Source organism: Balaenoptera acutorostrata, chromosome 5 (assembly GCF_949987535.1).
Source record: "Balaenoptera acutorostrata chromosome 5, mBalAcu1.1, whole genome shotgun sequence".
Classification (NCBI taxonomy): Eukaryota; Metazoa; Chordata; class Mammalia; order Artiodactyla; family Balaenopteridae; genus Balaenoptera; species Balaenoptera acutorostrata.
In genome coordinates, this window is record NC_080068.1 from 98,657,533 (window position 1) to 98,671,929 (window position 14,397).

At 34.3% G+C, this 14,397-nt stretch overlaps 1 protein-coding gene and 1 pseudogene across 5 annotated transcripts in view; both read left to right on the forward strand.

Annotated features, from left to right (window-relative positions):
- The window catches only part of LCORL (ligand dependent nuclear receptor corepressor like), a 182,555-nt gene that overhangs the window by 88,091 nt on the left and 80,067 nt on the right, over positions 1-14,397 (forward strand). The window lies entirely within an intron of this gene.
- On the forward strand, positions 10,323-10,964 carry LOC102997449 (GTP-binding nuclear protein Ran-like; annotated as a pseudogene).

The following is a 14,397-nucleotide window of genomic DNA, read 5'->3' on the forward strand; positions in this document are numbered from 1 at the left end:
ACATTTAGGTGTATGACCTATTTTGAGTTCATTTTTGTGAAAAATACAAAGTCTTTGTGTAGGTTCTTTCTTTGCATGTGGTTGTTTGGTTGTTCCACCATCATTTCTTGGAGACAGTCCTTTCTCCATTTGATTACTTTTGCTCCTTTATCAAAGATCAGTTGACTCTTGTTTGTGTGGGTCTATTTCTGGGTGCTCTATTCTGTTTCACTGATCTATTTGTCTGTTTGAGTTCATTATCATACTGTCTTGATTACTGTAGCTTTATAATAAGTCTTGAGGTTGGTAGTATCAGTTCTCCAATTTGGCTCTTTTTTGCTATTGTGGTGGCTAGTCTGTGTCCTTCGCCTTTCTATATAAACTTAAGAATCACTTTGTCAATACCCACAAAGTATTGTGGGATTTTGATTAGGATTACATTGAATCTATAAAATTGGGAAGAACTGACATCTTAACAATATTGAGTTTCTATCTGTGAACATGGGATGTCTCTCCATTTATTCAGTTCTTTGATTTCTTTCATCTGTGGTTTTCCTTATATAGATCTTGTATATATTTTCTTAGCTTTATACCTAAGTACTTCATTAAAAGGGTGCTAATGTAAATTGCATTATGTTTCAAATTCCACTTGTTCATTGGTGGTGTATAGGAAGATGATTGACTTTTGTGTATTCACCTTGTATCCTGCACCCTTGCTATTATTAGTTCCAGGATTTTTTTTTTTAATTTTTCCAAACAATGTTATATGTAATTTTTTTTTGCAGTACAGAATAATATGAACATTGTCAGTGCATTTTCAGAATAAAAGTAACTGATTCAAAATCTGAAAAATTATCATCCTCTAATGAATATATAGACAACCGTTCTAAATGCTGTATTAATCTATTGAATCCAAAAGTATACTGAAAGAATAATAATCTAAATAATAATCCATGACCTAGTAACCTTATTATTGGCTTGATTCCTCAAATCAATAAGTTAAAATGAGAATAATCTTATGTTCACCCTAATAGACTTTTTTCTTTTATTTTTATTGAGGTGTAGTTGATTTATAATACTGTATTAGTTTCAGTTATAAAACATAATGATGCAAAATTTTTATAGATTATACTCCATTTCAACTTAAAACATATTGGCTATATTCCCTACATTGAACAATATATCATTGTAGCTTATTTATTTCATACATAGTAGTTTGTACCTCTTAATCCCTATGCTGCCCTGCCCCGCCCCCTTCCCTCTCCGCATTAATAATCACTAGTTTGTTCTCTATATCTGTGGGTCTGTTTCTGATTTGTTATATTCATTCGTTTTATTTTTTAGATTTGACATATAAGTAATAACCAGTATTTCTCTTTCTTGTCTCATTTCGCTAAGCATAATACCTTCCAGGTCCATCCACATTGTTGGAAGTAGCAAAATTTCATTCTTCTTTTATGGCTGAGTGTATTCCATTGTATATATATACCACATCTTATTTATCCACTCATCTGTTGGTGGACACTTGGGTGACTTCCAAATTTTGGCTGTTAAACTGCATTGTTGCTGCTATGAACAGCATTGTTGGAAGTTTTTTTTTTATTGCTGATCCAGTTTCATTACTGGTCTGTTCATATTTTCTGCTTCTTCCTGGTTCAGTATAGGGAGATTGTACATTTCTATGAGTTTGTCCATTTTTCTAGGTTGTCCATTTTACTGGCATATAGTTTTTCATAGGAATCTGTTATGATCCTTTGTACTTCTGTGGTGTTGGTTGTTACTTCTCCTTTTTCAGTTCTGATTTTATTGATTTAGGCCTGCTCTCTTTTTTTCTTATGAGTCTGAGTAAAGGTTTATCAATTTTGTTTATTTTTTCAAAGAACCTGCTCTTATTTTCATTGATCTTCTCTATTGTTTTTTAAGTTTCTATTTCATTTATTTCTGCTCTCATCTTTATGATTTCTTGTCTTCTGTTTATAGGATTTGTTTGTTCTCCTTTTTCTGGTTCCTTTAGATGTGAGGTTAGGTTATTATTTGAGATTTTTTTTTCTTGGTTCCTGAGTTACACTTGTATCACTTACTTCCCTCTTAGAATTGCTTTTGCTGAATCCCATAGATTTTGGATCATTGTGTTTTCATTTTCATTTGTCTCTATGTATTTTTTTGTTGTTCTTTGATTTCTTCGGTGATTCATTGGTTGTTTACTAGCACATTGTTTAGCTTCCACATGTTTGTGTTTCTTGCAGTTTTTTTTCTTGTAGTTGATTTCTAGTGTCATAGCATTGTGGTTGGGAAAGATGTTTGATATGATTTCAGTTTTCTTATGTTTACCAAGGTTTGTTTTGTGGCCTATCATGTGATCTATCCTGCAGAATGTGCCATGTGCACTTGAAAAGAGTATATATATTGTTGCTTTTGGATGGGATGTTCTATATATATCTCTTAAGTTCACTTGATCTAATGTGTCATTTAAGGCCAGTTTCCTTGTTGATTCTCTGTCTGGATGATCTGTCCATTGATGTAAGTGGGTTGTTAAAGTCCCTACTGTTATTGTGTTACTGTCAATTTCTCCCTTTATGACTGTTAATATTTGCTTTATGTGTTTAGTTGTTCCTATGTTGGGTGCATATATGTTTATAATTGTTATATCTTCTTCTTGGATTGATCCATTGATTATTGTGTGATGTCCTTCTTTGTCTCTTGCTACAGTCTTTGTTTTAAAATCTATTTTGTCTGATACAAGTATTGCTGCTCCAGCTTTCTTTTGATTTCTATTTTCATGGAATACCTTTTTCCATCCTCTCACTTTCAGTCAGTGTGTGTCAAGTAATTATTGATAAGTATGTATTTATTGCCATTTTGTTAGCTGTTTTGGGGTTGGTTTTATAGTTCTTTTTTGTTCCTTTTTTTCTCTTCTTTGTGATGTGATGACTGTCTTTAGTGTAATGTTTGGATTCCTTTCTCTTTTTCGTCTGTGTATCTATTTTGATTTGTGATTACCATGAGGTAGGGGTGTGTGTGTCTGTGTCTGTGTGTGTGTGTGTGTGTGTGTGTGTGTATTTATTTATTTATTTTAAGTTGCTGATCTCTTAATTTCAAACTCATTTTTAATACTCCAGTATTTTTACTCCCCTCCCCCCATGGTTACTGTTTTTGAATCATATTTTACATCTTTCTGTTTGTGTACCCTTAATTACTAATTAGGGGTATAGATGATTTTACTACTTTTGTCTTTTAACCTTCCTACTAGCTTTGTACGTGGTTGATTTACTACTTTTACTGTATATTTGGCTTTACTAGTGAGATTTTCCTTTCATAATTTTCATGTTTCCAGTTGTGGCCTCTTTTTCACTTAGAGAAGTGCTTTTAACATTTCTTATAAAGCTGATTTGGTGAAGCTGAACTCCTAGCTTTTGTTTGTCTCTAAAACTTTTAATCTCTCCATCAAATCTGAATGAAAGCCTTGCTGAGTAGAGTATTCTTGGTTGTAGGTTTTTCCCTTTCATTACTCGAAATATATCATGCCACTCCCTTCTGGCCTGCAGAGTTTCTGCTGAAAAATCAGCTGGTAGCTGAATGAATGTTCCCTTATGTAATTTGTTGCTTTTCCCTTGCTGCTTTTAATATTCTCTCTTTATTTTTAATTTTTGCCGTTACAATTACAATGTGTCTTGGTGTGGTCCTCTTTGGGTTGATCCTGTATGGGACTCTCTGTGCTTCCTGGACCTTTCCCATATTAGTGAGTTTTTTAGCTATTATGTCTTCTGCCCCTTTTTCTCTCTCGTCTCCTCTGGGACCCCTATAGTGGGACTGTACGTATGCTTGGTGTTGTCCCAGGGGTCTCTTAAACTGCCCTCATTTCTTTTCTTTTTTCTGTTCAGCTTCAGTGATTTCCACTGCTTTTGTCTTCCAGCTCACTAATCTGTTCCTTTCTATCATTAATGTACTGTTGATTTCTTCTAGTAGTGTAATTTTCATTTCAGTTAAATTGTATTCTTCATCTCTGTTTGGTTCTTCTTTATATCTTGTAACTCTTTGTCAAACTTCTCACTGTATTCATCTCCAGGAATTTTTTTGTTGATTCTTTCATATAGACAAACATGTTATCTGTGAACAAAGACAGTTTTATTTCTTTATTCCCCATATGTATACATGTTGTTTTTTCTTGTTACCTAGAGCTTTTTATTATGTTACCTAGAGCTTCCATTATGATGCTGAATAGGTGTGATAAGAGGGGACATCCTTACCTTGTTCCTGATCTTAGGGGGAAAATAATCTAGGTTTTCACCATTAAGTCTGATGTTAGTTGTAGGTTTTTGTAGATGTTATTTATCAAGTTGAAGAAGTTCTCCTCTGTTCCTGGTTTGCTGAGTTTTTATTATGAATGAGTATTAGGTTTTGTCAGATGCTTTTTCTGCATCAGTTGAGGTGATCATATGATTTTTCTTCTTAGCCTGTTGATGTGCTCGATTGCATTAATTGGTTTTCAAATGTTGAATCTGCTTTGTATACCTGAAATAAATTCCACTTGGTCATTGTGTATAATTCCATTTGTACATTGTTGGATTCGATTTGCTAGTATTTAGCAAGATTTTTAAAATTATTTTCATGAGAGATATTGCTCTGTAGTTTTGTCTTTATCTTTCTTTTGTATTACTATAATGCTGACCTTAGAATGAATTGGTAAGTACTCCCACCTCTTCTAGTCTCTGGAAGAGATGGTAGGGTATTGGTGTAATTTCTTCCCTAATACTTGGTAGAATTCACCAGTGAAACCATCTGGGTTGGTGCTTTCTGCTTTGAAAGGTGATTATTCATTCATTTTTAACAGATATAAGCTTACCCATGTTATGTATTTCTTTGTGTGTGTTTTGCCAGATTGTGTCTTTCAAATAATTGGTCTGTTTCGTGTAAGTTGTCATATTTGTGCGTATGAAGTTGTTCATAATGTTTATTTATCATCCTTTTAATACTCATGAGATCAATTGTGATGGCTTTTTTTTCATTTCTGTGTTTGTAACTTGTGTCTTGCCACTCTTTCTTGGCATCCTGGTTAGAGGTTATCAATTTTAACCACGTTTTCAAAGAACCAGGTGATCTTAGTTTTTAAGAAGGCATAGACTATATATACTGGATTCTTTATTCTGAAAGTTCTCTAATATCATCTGCTTTTTAGTTTTCTTAAGGAAGGAAAGATTCTGAAAGCATATCATAGATTTTTTTTCCCTTAATCTTATTTTCACTTTATGGTCCCCATAGGCTTTTCAGATCTTACTTAATGTTGAAACATAGAGGCATATCACAAAGATAGCAAAGAGGTGCTTTTTGTCAGGATGAGTAACTCTGCCCCAAGGAGAGTTTTACTGTGGGGATTTAACCAACTCTACCCTTTCCTATGAGAATTCAACACTAAATCTCTAGGAATTGTCATGAGATATGACAACATTGAAAAATCATTTGCTCTTTTGCTTATTATTCTACATTTAGACTTAAAATTTTTCCACAGAGTTAGAGCTGCTCAGAATGTTCCCCTAGGAAGTTTAAATGCCTCAACTACATCATTAAGCTTCAAAGGTTATTGAAGGTAGATAACATAAATCACCTTAGTATATTTAAACTGTCTAAAGAGATAATTCTGTATGTTTACATGAATTATATCTTTTAAACGTAAGGCATATGAATAATTTGTTTTTTAAATGAATTGTTAAAGAATTATTTATTTTTGAAATGACAAAGAATTTTATAACCAAGGAAGATTTGGTTTCTTGATTCTGGAAATACAGATGATTAGAAATATGAAACTCTCATTAAAGAAACAATGAAAAATCCTAGATTAAAAATCAAAACTTAAAATAGGGAGCAAGAATATATATCTGTATCCAAAAGGAGAAAATCTCCCCTGGTAGTATTTAGCCATTGACTAATTGCCACAGGGTTTAATAAGAATCTGAGTTCAAACTAATTCAAAAATCTAGAATTTAATTTAAAATCATCTTGCATTGGAAGCAACCCAGTTGTCCATGGACAGAAGAATAGATAAGCAAAATGTAGTATATATATACAATGGAATATTAGTCACCCTTAAAAGGGGGAAAATTCTGACATATGCTTCAACGTGGAGGAACCTTGAGGATATTACAGTAAGTGAAGTAAACCTGTCACAAAATGACAAATACTGTGTGATTCCACTTATATATGAGGTAGTTGGAGTAGTCAAAATCATAGAGACAGAAAGTAGAATTGTGGTTGCTCTGAGTGGAGGGGGATGAGAGATTATTGTTTAATGGGTATAGTTTCAGTTTTATAAGATGAAAAGTTATGGAGATGGATTGCGGTGAAGGTTGCACAACATTATAAATGTATATAATACCACTGAACTAAACTATACACTTAAAATGGTTAAGATGGTAAATTTTATGTTATGTGTATTTTACCACAATAGAAAAAAATTTTTTAATCATCTTTGTTTTCAAAATAGTCCCAAATATAAAGTTCTTTAAAAAATGAATTCATTCCCCCCATAATAAGATAAATCATAAAACACATAAGCAAACAGTTTATAATTGTTGGCAGAAATAATAAAGAACCAGAACCAACCTTCAAAGACTGGATTTTTTAATTAAAAGATAAGAATATAAAAAGGGTATGTTTTAATCTATTTAAAGAAATATGAAGTTTAACATTAAAAGCATGAGTAAAAGCTAGAGACTATCATAAACTACCCACCATGTATAAAAAATAACCAAATAGAATGTCTAAAAATTAAAAATACAATAATGGAATTTTAAAACATAATGAAAGTTTTAAACAACCAATTACATTTGGGAGGGTCATTGATAATTGGGAAGGTTGAAGAAGTCACAAAAAATGCAGCAACAAAATGAAAAATTTGAAAGATGCTAAGAGACATGAAAAATATAGTGAAATGAGGTATTGTGTGTCTAATCAGAATTTAAGGTGGGGATTATAAATAGAATTTAAGAGAGGCAATATTTAAAGTGATCCTACCAGAGAATTTTCTAGAATTTATGAAAGACATGAATCATATTCAGGAATCCTAGTGTTACCTAACAGGATGAGTGAAAATAAATTCACATCAGACTTAGTTGAAGACTGCAGAGCAAGAGAAAATGTTGATAACAACCAGAAGTACAGGACTGATTACTTACAGTTGAATAACAGACTCACAGCTGCTTTCTAAGCAGAAATGGACTCCTACAAAAGAAACTGACTATCAACTTAGGATCTGGTAAAAGCTCTTTCAAGAAACAAATTTGTTTGCAGATTAAAAAAACGGAAAACAGAAACTTTACCTCCAATAGACTTAAAACAAAAACAAAACCAAAAAACCCTCTGAGGGTTATACTTGAGGAAGAAATAAAACAATCTTGAAAAGAAAGTCTGAAATGCAAGGAGGAATGAAAGTACGAATTGGTAAACATTGAAGTAAATCTAAAGAAAAACTGATTGCATAAAATAATAAAAATAATAGCTACTTGTGGGATTAATAAATCCCATTAATACCTGAAAACAAGAGCATGTAAGCCTAGAGTGGTATGAGTGGAATTAAAGCATTGTACAGCCCTTTTTAATAAAGCAAATATATTTATTAACTTCAGACTTTCCTTGACAAGGAAGAATAATGCATCTGAAAATTTTGGGGCTAAGTGATGAAAGAATAGCTCTAGAGATACTGGTTTCAAACCAGTAGAAGAGGGAAAATACATGGAAAATTTTTTTCAAAAGAAAAATTGGGACCTGTAAAAGCAAAAAATAGGAATAAATAGAAATAGTAGTTATTTAAATAGATGTAGTACAAATTCTCCAATTAAGACATCGATTATTAGATAGATTAAAAATTCAAATCCACCTATATGTTCTTTATAAAAGACTCCTTGAAAATGTGAAAGGCTGGAAAAAAATACATACTAGTAAAAGCCCGACCAAATATGCATAACAATGTATAACATCAAACATAATGATTTATAAAGACAGAGAGAAGTATTCAAAATTAATTGGATTTTTATATCATGATAAAAGGTACTGTTTCACCACAAAACCATGACAGTTGTGAATATGTGTGTCAGAATAACACAGCCTGAAAATATGATGCAAAAATTATCAAAAATACAAGGAGAACATCATAGACAGGGAGTTTAAGATCTTGTTAAGTCCAACAGACCTAACGTTAATGAGAAGAAAGAAGATTTGAACAACATAGTTAATAAGTTTGAGGTAATGGGCATACATAGAGCCCCAAACCCAATCATTGCAAATTTCGAAACCTTGTAAACATTTTTTCAAGTATACTCAAAATTTTATAAAAACTGACTGCATTTTGTGCCATTAAGAAGTTATCAACAAGTAAAAACTGATATCACACAGACCATATTTCTTGATACAGTTCAGTTAAGATGGCAATCAGTAACAAAAAAGATAACTTTAAAGGAATAAGTTTATGCATATGGAAATATTATGACATTTCTAAGTAATTTATGGGATAAAGAAGGAATCCTAATGGCTATCAGAATATATTTGGCACTAAATAATATTAAAAATACATTTTAAAGCTTATAAGACTTATAGGATTTGGTAGAAGGAGACTTATAGCCTTAAATTTTTATATTAAGAAAAAGATTGGAAATTTAATAAGTCAGCGGAGCATCTAAGTGAAGGAGTTTTTTTTTTTAAGTAACGCTAAGGGACTTCCCTGGTGGCGCAGTGGTTAAGAATCCGCCTGCCAGTGCCGGGGACACGGGTTCGAGCCCTGGTCTGGGAAGATCCCACATGCCGCAGAGTAACTAAGCCCGTGTGCCACAACTACTGAGCCTGTGCTCTAGAGCCCGCGAACCACAACTACTGAGCCCATGTGCTGCAACTACTGAAGCCCGCGCACCTAGAGCCCGTGCTCCACAACAAGAGAAGCCACCGCAATAAGAAGCCTGCGCACCGCAACAAAGAGTAACACCTGGTCACCGCAACTAGAGAAAGCCCACACGCAGCAATGAAGACCCAACGCAGCCAAAAATAAATAAATAAAATAAAATAAAGTAACCCTAAATAATTAGGAGAAAGGCAGACAAAGAAGATATCACCAAAACTTGTGAAATAATATGCAAAGATAAAATAGAAAAGATAAAGTTAAAAAGTCAACTTTTTTAAAAAGGCTATTAAAGTTAAAATGTCAAAATTTGCTGGTATCTGAAATTTTACATCCTAAAATTCTAGGAATTTAATGCTTCAAGTATTTTGCTCATTTTTAAAGTTTTTGGTCTAGGGAGATTTCCCAAATTATTGTCTTTGATTTTTTTCTCCTGATAGGGATTGTTAGAAAATAGTTGCATTATATAAAAATTATGTAATTAGGCTACTGCTTTTTGAGGACTATGTGATAAGCACTGGGTGAGCGCTCTCTATACATTAGTTCATTTAATCCTTGAAGCAACTCCTTTAGACACTATTAGTAAAACTGCTTTACAGATAAAGAAATTATGGCTTATAAAGTAACTTACACAACGTTATACAGCCTGTAATCAGCAGAGCTGAAATTTGATTCCAGGTGTATCTGACTACAATGATGTATTTCCAACCATTCTTCTATATTGCCTTCCAGTGTACTGTTTATTATGGGTTAAAAATATACTAAGTTTGGTGGTTCTCCAAGTGTGATACATGGAACTCTTGGGTCTCTAAGACTCATTCAAGGAATCTGTGCAAGGTCAAAACTTTAAAAAAAAAATTCTAAGATGTTATTTGCCACTTTTGCTGTGTTGACCTTAAAACTGATGGTGCAAGAGCAATGTTGGTTAAAATTACTGGTACCCTAGCATGAGTCAAACCAGTGGCACTAAACTATACCTAGTAGTCCTTGTGTTCTTCAGCACCACACACATTGTAGTGAAAAAAAAAGGGCTATTACACTTAAGAGTGCCCTTGATGAAGGAATAAAATTGTTTTAATTTATGAAAATTTAACCCTTGGGTTAGACATTTTAAAAAATATCCTGTACAATTAAATGTGAAGTACTCAAAATATTTCTCTTGCATACCAAATTGCATTGGTTGTCTTGAGGACAAAACCTTTGCTAAGGGCCTTAACTCATAAATAGTATTTATTAATATCTGTGTCAAATAATATAGCAGTGAACTTCATAAAGCAGAAACTTGAGAGAATTCAGAGTAAAGGACAAACACTTCAGGAGTATTAACATGTTACTTTCAGTCCTAGATCGGTAAAGTGGATCTAAAATAAGTAAGGAGGGGGCCAGGGTGGGGGCCGCGGGGCCGGGGGTCGGGACGTCCCAGCGGCGGCAGCGGGAGGCGGCTGGGAGGAGTAACATAACAATGGCTGCCCAAGGAGAACCCCAAGTTCAGTTCAAACTTGTATTGGTTGGTGATGGTGGTACTGGTAAAACTACATTTTTGAAACGTCATCTGACTGGTGAATTTGAGAAGAAGTATGTAGCTACCTTGGGTGTTGAGGTCCATCCCCTTGTGTTCCATACCAGCAGAGGACCTATTCAGTTCAATGTATGGGATACAGCTGGTCAGGAGAAATTTGGTGGACTGAGAGATGGCTATTATATCCAAGCTCAGTGTGCCATTATAACGTTTGATGTAACATCGAGAGTTACTTACAAGAATGTTCATAGAGATCTGGTACGAGTGTGTGAGAACATCCCCATCATGTTGTGTGGCAACAAAGTGGGTATTAAGGACAGAAGGGTTAAGGCAAAGTCAATTGTCTTACACCGAAAGAAGAATCTTCAGTACTATGACATTTCTGCCAAAAGTAACTACAGCTTTGCAAAGCCCTTCCTCTGGCTTGCTAGAAAACTGATCGGAGACGCTAACTGAGAGTTCATCACCATGCCTGCTCTCGCCCTGCCAGAGGTGGTCATGGACCCAGCGTTGGCAGCGCAGTATGAGCACGATCTAGAGGCTACTCAGACAACTGCCCTCCCGGATGAAGATGATGACCTGTGAGAAAGTGAAGCTGGAGCCCAGCATCAGGAGTCTAGTTTTATAGGCAACTGTCCTGTGATGTCAGTGGTGCAGCATGTTTGCCACTTTATTATATAACTAAGCAGAACATGTGCTTAATCTTTGGGAAGCTGAAGGAGATGAATGAGCTTCGGAGTGAATGTGGCAGTTAAAAAAAAAAAGTTCATTTTTTTGGACCTGCATATTTAGGTGTTTTGGAACACAGTTGTTTCCTCCTTGAGTTTCAAATATAAGACTGCTACAGTCACATCACAGTATTCAGTGGTGGAATCTTGTTTGTTACTGTCATTCCCACTTCTTTTCATTTAGAATCAGAATAAAGTTGTATTTCAAATAAAATAAATAAATAAATAAAATAAGTAAGGATATATAGTAGAAGCCCTGAAATAATAGTAAGGGGTAGTTTATGGGTATAAGTTGAACTCTATCCTCAGGTAATATATTCTTTTTTCTCAAGTGTACATAGGACGTTCACAAAAAATTTATATACAAAGTCAAAAAGAAATCCTGAGAAGTTCATAAAGTAGAAACAATACCAAAAAAAAAAGCTTTTTTTTTTAATCATAATGCCATAAAGATAAAAATGAATAACAACAGCAAAAAATTAAGTCCTATCCACCTACAATGTAAACATTCTTTTAAACAACTTTAGTGTGAAAGGGAAGAAAAAAAGTATAGGATCTCTTTAAAATATACTAATAATGAAAAAACTACATGTAAGAATCTAGGGGATATAATTAAAACAGTGATTAGGAAAAGATTTGGCCTTTAATTTTTATCAATAAAAACTACAGAATGAGAATAAGTTAAATTCCCATCAAAAAAAGCTAGGAAAAAAATCACAAAATAGAAATTCCTTGGCAATCCAGTGATTAGGATTCTCTTCTTCCACTGCAGGGAGAACGGGGTCAATCTCTGGTCAGGGAACTAAGATCCCACAAGCCACGAGGCGCTTCCGGAAAAAAAAAAAAAAAAAACCTCAACAAAGTAAATCAGAATAATGAACAAGGAAGGAAATAATAAAGATAAAAGCAAAAATTATTAAGGTGGAAGACAGAAAAACATTAAGACTAAAAAATAAATAGAAAAAAAAGTTTTTTCTTTGGAAAAAGCCATGAAATAAAGTACTAGTTAACCAATTGGCCAGGGAACAGGGGAGAGGTTAGCACAGAAGGAGAAAGCAGAGATGTAGAAGACATGATAAGGGGGAAATAATCATTGAAGCAGAAAATTTAAAAAGTCATAGTTTCTGTTTTGTACAACTTAGGTGAAATGGATAAAATTAATAGGAAAATCCAGTTTACCAAAATTGTCTCCAAAGAGCTAGAAGACTTAAACAGGTTATTCGTTTTTTTGTGTTTTTTTTTTTTTTTAAGAAATAGAAAAATGTATCAAGAAACCAACAAAAACACCAAGCCGGGAGGTTTAAAAGTTATATTTTACCAAATTTTCTAAGATCAGCTAATCTCTATGTTTCATAAAATCTTTCAGAACATAAAAAAGTAAGTTCCCAAATTATTTTTTAAATGACTATGGTGTTGATCTAGATAAAAATCTCATAAAGATAGTTCACACACATACACACACACGACTACAGAATAATCTTATTTATATCAATACAAAAATATCAAACAAAATTCTACAGTGTTGTAGTAAAATAATACATCATTGATCAAGTGTTGCATTGATCAGTGGTTCTGTCTTAGGAAATCCATTAACATAAATCACCTGTTAACCTAAGGAAGAACAAAAAAGTGTACTTCATCTCTACTGATGTTCAAAAGGTCTTTGGAAAAATTCAGCATGTTCCTGCTAAATATATTTGGTAAAAAAAGGAATTTATGCATGTATCTTTAACCTGATAAAACACTGTACTCCTGTTTTTAAAATACAGCTTAAAATGTGGAAACTACTGACGGCATTCCTACTAAAACTGGAACAAGATAGGATTGTCCTGTGTCCCCACTATTCAACATCTTGTTGGAGGTTTGGGTTTGTGCAATTAGATAAGAGAAAACTGTTTTAGATTCATAAGAATTGGAAAAGAAGAAATACAACTAGTTCTGTTTGCAAATGATATTAGAAGACCAAGAGCATTGATAATAAAACTAACTCTAACAGTAAAAGAATTTAGCACAGGGATTTCCCTGGTGGCGCAGTGGTTAAGAATCCGCCTGCCAATGCAGGGGACATGGGTTTGATCCCTGGTCCGGGAAGATCCCACATGCCGCGGAGCAACTAAGCCTGTGCGCCACAACTACTGAGCCTGCACTCTAGAGCCCGTGAGCCACAACTATGGAAGCCCGCACGCCTAGAGCCTGTGCTCCACAACAGGGGAAGCCACTGCAATGAGAAGCCCGCGCATTGCAACGAAGAGTAGCCCCCATGTCACTACAACTAGAGGAAGCCTGTGCACAGCAACGAAGACCCAACACAGCTAAAAATAAATAAATAAATTTATATTAAAAAAAAAAGAACCCGTGTGCCAGTGCAGGGGACATGGGTTCAATCCTTGGTCCGGGAAGATCCCACATGCCGCAGAACAACTAAGCGCATGCACCAGAACTAATGAGCCTGCACTCTAGAGCCCTTGAGCCACAAATGCTGAAGCTCACATGCCCCAGAGCCCGTGCGCTGCAACTACTGAGCCCATGTGCCACAACTACTGAAGCCCGTGCACTTTAGGGCCTGCATGTCACAACTACTGAGCCCACGTGTTGCAACTACTGAAGCCCACGCACCTAGAGCCGGTGCTCCGCAACAAGAGAAGCCACTGTAATGAGAAGTGTGCACACCACAATGAATAGTAGCCCCCACTCCCTGCAACTAGAGAAAGCCCACACACAGCAATAAAGACCCAATGCAGCAAAAAAAAAAAAAATTAGTACAATGTCAAAATTTAAAGCAACAGTGTTTTTCATGTACACATAGTCAGATGATATAATTCTATTTACAGTAGTTAAAAAAAGACAAATACTTTGGAATAAACAAATGAGCAATTTTGGTTTCCCTAAATTAATATATAAATTTAATATGATTCCTTTAGGAAATCTCATCTATCCCTTTGGAGCTACCATATGGAAATACAGATATGCAAGAATAGGTTTTTGAAAAGATTTAGTACTGGCTCTTCCAGTTATTAAAACCTCTGTAATTAAAATGGCAGTACTGTTACCTGAATGGGCAAACAAACTCATTGAGAAATAGACCCACACACCCAGAGAAATAGATATATGACGTAGGTGGTGTTTCAAATCACAGGGAAGATGATGGACTGATTTTAAGATAATAACTGATATTAGGATAATTGGAAAACGAATCAGAAAAAGGTAAAATCAGATCCATATTTCATATGTACGCTGGAATAAATTTCAAATTGGATAAGAGATTTCAATATAACACAAAATAATGTAAC